Raw genomic sequence first — 7,091 nt, forward strand, 5'->3', positions numbered from 1 at the left:
CTGTCGGCAAAGAAATGCGGCCTCCGATCAAGAAGGCCAAGCATGGTACAGATCTATCCTGTGGCTCAGACTTAGCCGGTTCATTAGGCGTTCCTGATGACAGGCTCTCTGGTATGTCCATGTATGTTGACACGGATGCTTTAAGTGAATTTTTGTAGATCAACCGCCGCCGTCTACCGGACACAATGTTGAACGGCGTCTGAAAAGCATTCTCGCGCGGCGGTGTGGTAATAATGACACCGTTGTCACCTCCTTCCCGAAGCCTACCCCCTTACAGATTAAGTCGGAGGGCCTAAGTTTGGCCAGGTTGCTTTGTCGAAGTGGGGATACGGCGGTGCTCTTATTGTGGAGCAAGAGAAGGCCATTGCTTGAAGCCGCCCCACGCTCGAGCGGCTCGGGCTTGAACTCGACGCAGCGAACAAGGAGGCCGAGAGGGCTAAGGCCGAGGCCAAGAGGCGTCCGTCTTGAGAAAAAAACTTAGGGAGGACGCTGAACAGGCAGTCCTCGCTGAGAGAGCCAAGGCTGAGGCTGCGGCGGCTGAAGCTGCTAAGCTGCTGGAGGCGCTTGACCACCTTTCAGAAAGTCGCCGACTTTAATGCTAAGCAGAGGGAGGAATGAAGGTCCAGGTTTCAGGCCCAGGGGAAGGTGGTCCGGAATAAGGATGCTATCATCGCCCAGAGGGAGGAGGACATTGAGACGGTCCAACGCGAGATTCTTCCTAACATGTGCGCCCAATACCGGGACCTGGCCGAAGAAGCTGCCAGGGAAGTGATTGGGGAGCTCTTTCCTCTGGATGGCACCTTTCCGTGGGAAAAATTTGACGAGCTGTTTGATGACAAGCTCGAAGCTAAGGAGAAGGCCGCGGAGGCGAAGGCTAAAGAGGAGTTCAGGGTGAAGAAGGAGGAAGAGGAGGCCGCGAAGAAGGCGGCCCTTGCTGAGAAGGCTAAGGCGGCCAAGGAGGAAGCTGAGAGGATGAAGGTAGCTGAGGCTGCTGAGGCTGAGGCTGCCAAGAAAGCTGAGGCTGCCAAGACAGCTTCTGGGTCGCCTACCAGAGACGATGCTGCTAACGTTGCTGATGGCAAGCAGCAACAGGCATAGGGAGACGGGCGGTCGTCACCAGGCTCACCCGGCATCTCGGATAGCTTCAGCTGTTCGGGGGCCAATTATTAAGCCTTTCCTCCCTGCCATCTTTTGGCGCTTCAAATGATATGTCTGTAACCTTTTGCTTTTCTTTTCCTTGTATTTTGTAAAATTTTGGTAGGTTGTGTTTTGGCTTATCCCTATGGGGACGGTCGTCGTCTGTATTCTCCTTACTCGTAATCATTTTTAATAAAACTTGTTATCTTTTTGGGCCCTCGGCTTTGGCCGGGGCTTTGATCACAACCCTTCACTTGTCTTCTTGCGTTATTAATTGAGTGCTTTTTCGTTTTTACCTTCGGCCTGGCCGAGGCAGTTAGAATGCATAACTCAACTGTGTTTAACGTCTTTTTAAACATGTTGGCATGTTGGTCGCTTCCTCTTTCACTCTCGGTCTAGCCGAGGCGTCGGAATTGTGCTTCCCAACCGCCGCTGTGAACATGTTAGCGTATCGACCGTTGTGTCCTCTGCCAGGCCTTCGGTTAACCGAGGCGGCTAGAGGTTCCGGCGCGACAGCGTTCGTATCTGTAGACATATTGATCGCTTCCTCTGCCAGGCCTTCGGTTGGTCGAGGCGGCTAGATTTGCGTCTCAACTGTACTTATACGTTCCTATGGCATGCTGGTCGCTTTCGCGAGTACCAACTGCGTTGGTAGTGACTGCCGTGGCGTCTACTTCTTGGGGTGACTGCCCGGTTTGGGCCGTGGCATCTACCTCGATATGACTATGAAGGGGGATACACACTTTGATGGAAAAATTGGGTGATTCTTCATTAGATATAAACATGCGTTGGGGTGCCAACAATTGTTTTGGACACCTCCGCCGCTACACAAAGTATTTCCTGAGATTGTCAGTGTTCCAATGGCTCATCAAAGGCACACCCACCATGTCGGTCAGCCGGTATGTACCCGGCCTCATTTCTTCAACCACTTTGTAGGGACCCTCTGTAACACCCCCATACTCCAAGTACCTTACCAGGACCACTCAGGTATGAAGACATCACCATCTCGGTTACCCGAGGCCATGATAATCAAACAACAATAAAGAAACAACATTTATTATAAATAGTTTAACGAATAGTTACAATCCATGAAACCAACTAAAAGTGCGATACATTATTCTCAAATGACTGCTAACTAAAAAGTAAATAATCTAAGGCTACAGCGGAAGACTCCTATCGTCATGTCGTGGCATCCCAGCTATCCCAGTACTCATCTCAATACCTGCTCAATATCTGCTCACCATCCCCGAATGGATCACCGCAGGTTTACAAAAAAACACCGGGGTCAGTACTAATCACACAATCAATATAGATAACAATAATAAGATAAACAGACAGCTGAACTGTCACACACACACACACACACACACGCACGCACACACACACCAACTCCCATCATCTCAACACTGACTGTCCACTGGACCAGCCCTGCCAGTAGGGGACCGCAGCCGTTCCCACCTAAGCCCCGCTCATCATACCGAGCGATAACCCTGTCCCATTAATGTGCACATCCCCTTCCGTGGCGGGTTCCACGAAGGGCGAAACTAGGGCGTGAAGTCACTCCCGCAAGTGACCCCACTCGGTAGAACGCATCTCGAGAACCATCAACAAAGAATCACAACCACAAACACAAGACAATCATCATACCAAACAACTAACTACAAAGACATCACCAATATCCCATTATGGGACTAATACGAGTAGAAATCCTACCCGGAAAGCACAACAAGCAGACGGTATCTACAACTGTATCAAAACGCCTCTTCTACGAATCCTCCTCCTATCACATAACACATAGAGACTACGCATCACATACTACACACAAAACCCCCAATCCCTAAATTAGGGTTTAACCAATCTTAACAAAGCATTATAAAAATTATGTTAAAGCTTACCCTTGACGCAAGGAACTCAACGATACGAATTACGACAAGAACCGACCGTCGAACTCCGGAATTGCTAAGAATGCGATTAGGAAGATGAACTGGTCGCTTTCTCTCTTAAACAGGGTTTTAGGTTTTGTAAAAGTGATTTAAAACAATGACGATTATGTTTAAATACCTTAATCGCATAATTAACAAAACCCGAGAAAACTCCCCGTAAAAACGGACACTCGATCGAGTACCCAAGGTACTTGATCGAGTACCCCTTACTCGATCGAGTACCCCACTACTCGATCGAGTACCCAACAGTCGAAACTATTTTATTTCGCAACTTACCCTTACTCGACAGAGTAAGGGCTACTCGATAGAGTACCCCAAGACATATAAATACGGAGTATTACAGTCTTCCCTTCTTAAAAGGAACTTCGTCCCCGAAGTTCAAACCACTACCAAACAAAGGTACTCCCACAACATTCCCGACTCAAAAGTCAAACAAAATTTTAACATAACATAAAACATGATACTAACCCAACTCATCCCGACAAACATACCGACACTACCTATAAAAGGTGTATAAAACTCTTAAAATCGCTCGCGATCATCTCCTACCCCCTAAAGAAACAAGGTTACGTCCCCGTAACCATACATACCTGATCAAAAAGGAAAGGGTAACGCTCTTTCATGATATCCTCTGCCTCCCATGTAGCTTCCTCAGTCTCGTGGTTAGACCAGAGGATCTTAAGTAAAACTGTCTCACCACTCCTAGTCTTCCTAACCTTTCGGTCTAGAATCTGCTTAGGCACCTCCAGATATGATAAAGACTCATCTAGCTCTAAGCTCTCTGCCTCCAACACATGCGACTGGTCACTCACATACTTCCGCAGCTGCGATACATGAAACACATTATGCACTCTCTCCAACGCAGCTGGTAAAGCCAAACGATAAGCAACTTCCCCAACTCGCTCTAAGATCTCATAAGGCCCTATAAACTTCTGACTTAACTTGCCTTTCTTCCCAAATCTCATAACTCCACGCATCGGAGACACTTTCAGAAGAACCTTGTCCCCAACTTGAAACTCTATGTCCCGACGATGTAGATCTGCATAACTCTTTTGTCGATCCTGGGCTGCTCTCATCCGTTCCCTGATCATCTTAATCTTTTCCACCATCTCATGCACCATCTCTGGTCCTAAAACCACTGCCTCAGCACTATCGTCCCAACAGATTGGACTCCTACATCTCCTCCCATACAAAGCCTCAAACGGTGCCATACCAATACTGGTGTGATAGCTGTTGTTGTAAGAAAACTCTATCAAGTCCAACCTCTCGCTCCCGCTACCACCAAAATCCATCACACAAGCTCGCAACATATCCTCAAGAGTCTTCATTGTTCTCTCGATCTGCCCGTCTGTCGCAGGATGAAATGTCAGTACTCATATTCAAAGTTGTTCCCAACGATTCCTGCAACTCCTTCCAAAACCTCGATATAAACCTCGCATCTCTGTCAGACACTATGTCCTTAGGGACTCCATGTAACTTAAGCACGTTCTTTCGATAGGCCATAGCCAGTTGTGCCTTAGTCCATGTATCTTTCATTGGAACAAAGTGAGATGACTTGGTCGACGATCCACTATCACCCAAATCATGTTGTTACCTTGTTGACTCTTAGGCAAACCCACAATGAAATCCATGGAAATGGATTCCCACTTCCACTCGGGCACCTCTAAAGACCGAATCTTACCTTGTGGTCTTCTCTGTTCCCCTTTAACTCTTTGGCATGTCAAACAACGGGACACAAACTCAACTCGTCTCTTTCTTCATCCCAGGCCACCAAAACGTTTTCTTCAAATCCTTGTATAGCTTGTCTCCACCTGGATGAACCGAGTATGGTGTGCAATTCGCTTCACATCATGATGATCGTCTTTTTCAACTCCTCATCATTAGGAACACACCACCTATCATCAAACCTCAAACTACCATCTGTATGAATAGAAAACCGGGACGCTGTCCCTTTCTCTACTCCAGCTCTCCACTCCACTATCTTAGGATCCAAAGCCTGTTTATCCCGAATATCATCATAAAACTCAAGCTGTACTGTCATATCGCCCATGGCATCTCCTTTCTGCATCATATGTATCCCAAAGCTCGCTACCTCATCCCTCAGCCTCATCAAAGATAGAGCTGTACACAAGGAATGTACACTCTTCCTACTCAAAGCATCAGCTACAACGTTGGCCTTCCCTTCATGGTAGATGATTTCCATGTCGTAGTCGCCAATCAACTCCATCCACTTCCTCTGTCTCATGTTCAACTCCTTCTGCGTGAAGATGTACTTAAGACTCTTGTGATCAGAAAATACCTTAAAGATTGCTCCATAAAGGTAATGTCTCCAAATCTTGAGAGCAAACACCACTGCACCCAACTCCAGATCATGGGTAGGGTAGTTCTCCTCATAAGGCTTCAATTGCCTAGAAGCATAGGCAATCACTTTACCATTCTGCATCAACACACATCCCAACCCATTCTTCGAGGCATCCGTATAAACCTCAAAATTCTCGCTCCCTTCAGTAATGCGAGGACAGGAGCCGTGGTCAAACGCTCCTTTAATGTTTGGAACGCCGTCTCACAACTCTCATCCCAACGAAACCTGTTCTCTTTCCTCATCAACGCCATCATCGGTCTAGCTATCTTGGAGAAATCTTTCACGAACCGTCCGTAGTATCCAAATAAACCCAAGAAACTCCTAACCTCAAAGAACATTCTTCGGTGCTTCCCACTTTGTCACTGCCTCAATCTTCGCCGGATCCACAGCTACCCCATCTTTAGAGATTACATGCCCCAGAAAAGCAACTTTCTCTAACCAAAACTCACACTTGGACAGCTTAGCATACAACTCATGATCCCTCAAAGTCTGCAACACGATCCTCAGATGCTCCTCATGCTCCTCCTTAGTCTTAGAGTAGACTAAGATATCATCGATAAACACTACTACAAACTGGTCCAAGAACTGTCTGAAGATTCTATTCATCAAATCCATAAACACTGCCGGCGCATTAGACAACCAAACTGCATCACCACATACTCATAATGGCCATACCTTGACATGAAAGCTGTCTTTGGTATATCCATCTCTCTAATCTTCACCTAATGGTACCCCGACCTCAAATCAATCTTAGAAAAGATCACAGCACCGCTCACCGATCAAACAAGTCATCTATCCTTGGCAAAGGATACTTGTTCTTTATCGTCACACCTGTTCGACTCCACCCCGTAATCTATGCATAGCCTCAAACTCCCATCTTTCTTCTTTACGAAAAGAACTGGTGCTCCCCAAGGCGATACACTTGGTCTAATGTATCCCTTCTCTATCAAATCATCCAACTGCTTCCTAAGCTCCTCCATCTCCTTAGGACCCATACGGTACGGTGCCTTAGAGATTGGCCCCATCCCTGGCTTCAACTCTACGGTGAAATCTATCTCCCTCTTCGGTGGCAACCCCGAAATCTCCTCTGGAAAAACATCTGCAAACTCTCCCACCACTGGTATCTCATCAACTGTCGGACTCTCTATCCGGTCATCTCTCACATGACACAAGATAAACGGACATCCCTTCCTCAGATAAGACTTCAAGGTAACCGCTGCAATCAACTTAACTTTGGGTTTGACTAGAAACCCACGATAAGACACACTAACACCCTTTGGACCTCTTAAGGATACTTTCTTTTGATGACAGTCTATCTTAGCTTTATACTTTCCTAACCAATCCATCCCAACTATCATCTCAAAACCATTAAAAGGAAACTCTAGCAAGTCTACAGGGAAATCAACTTGCCCAACTATCAAAGATACATCCTTAAACAACCTCCCACACGATACAGACTCACCCGAAGGTATGAAAACTTGCTCACTAACAGACTCATATACTCTCAAACCCAACTGTTTAACATGACTCGAAGACACAAACGACTGAGAAGCCCCCGAATCAAACAAAACAAACGTAGGAATACCGTTAATAAGGAATGTACCGGTGATAACGTGCGCATCCTCCTCACCGCCTTCTTCTCCATCATG

The sequence above is a fragment of the Silene latifolia genome, chromosome 10, assembly GCF_048544455.1.
Source record: "Silene latifolia isolate original U9 population chromosome 10, ASM4854445v1, whole genome shotgun sequence".
NCBI classification, from domain to species: domain Eukaryota; kingdom Viridiplantae; phylum Streptophyta; class Magnoliopsida; order Caryophyllales; family Caryophyllaceae; genus Silene; species Silene latifolia.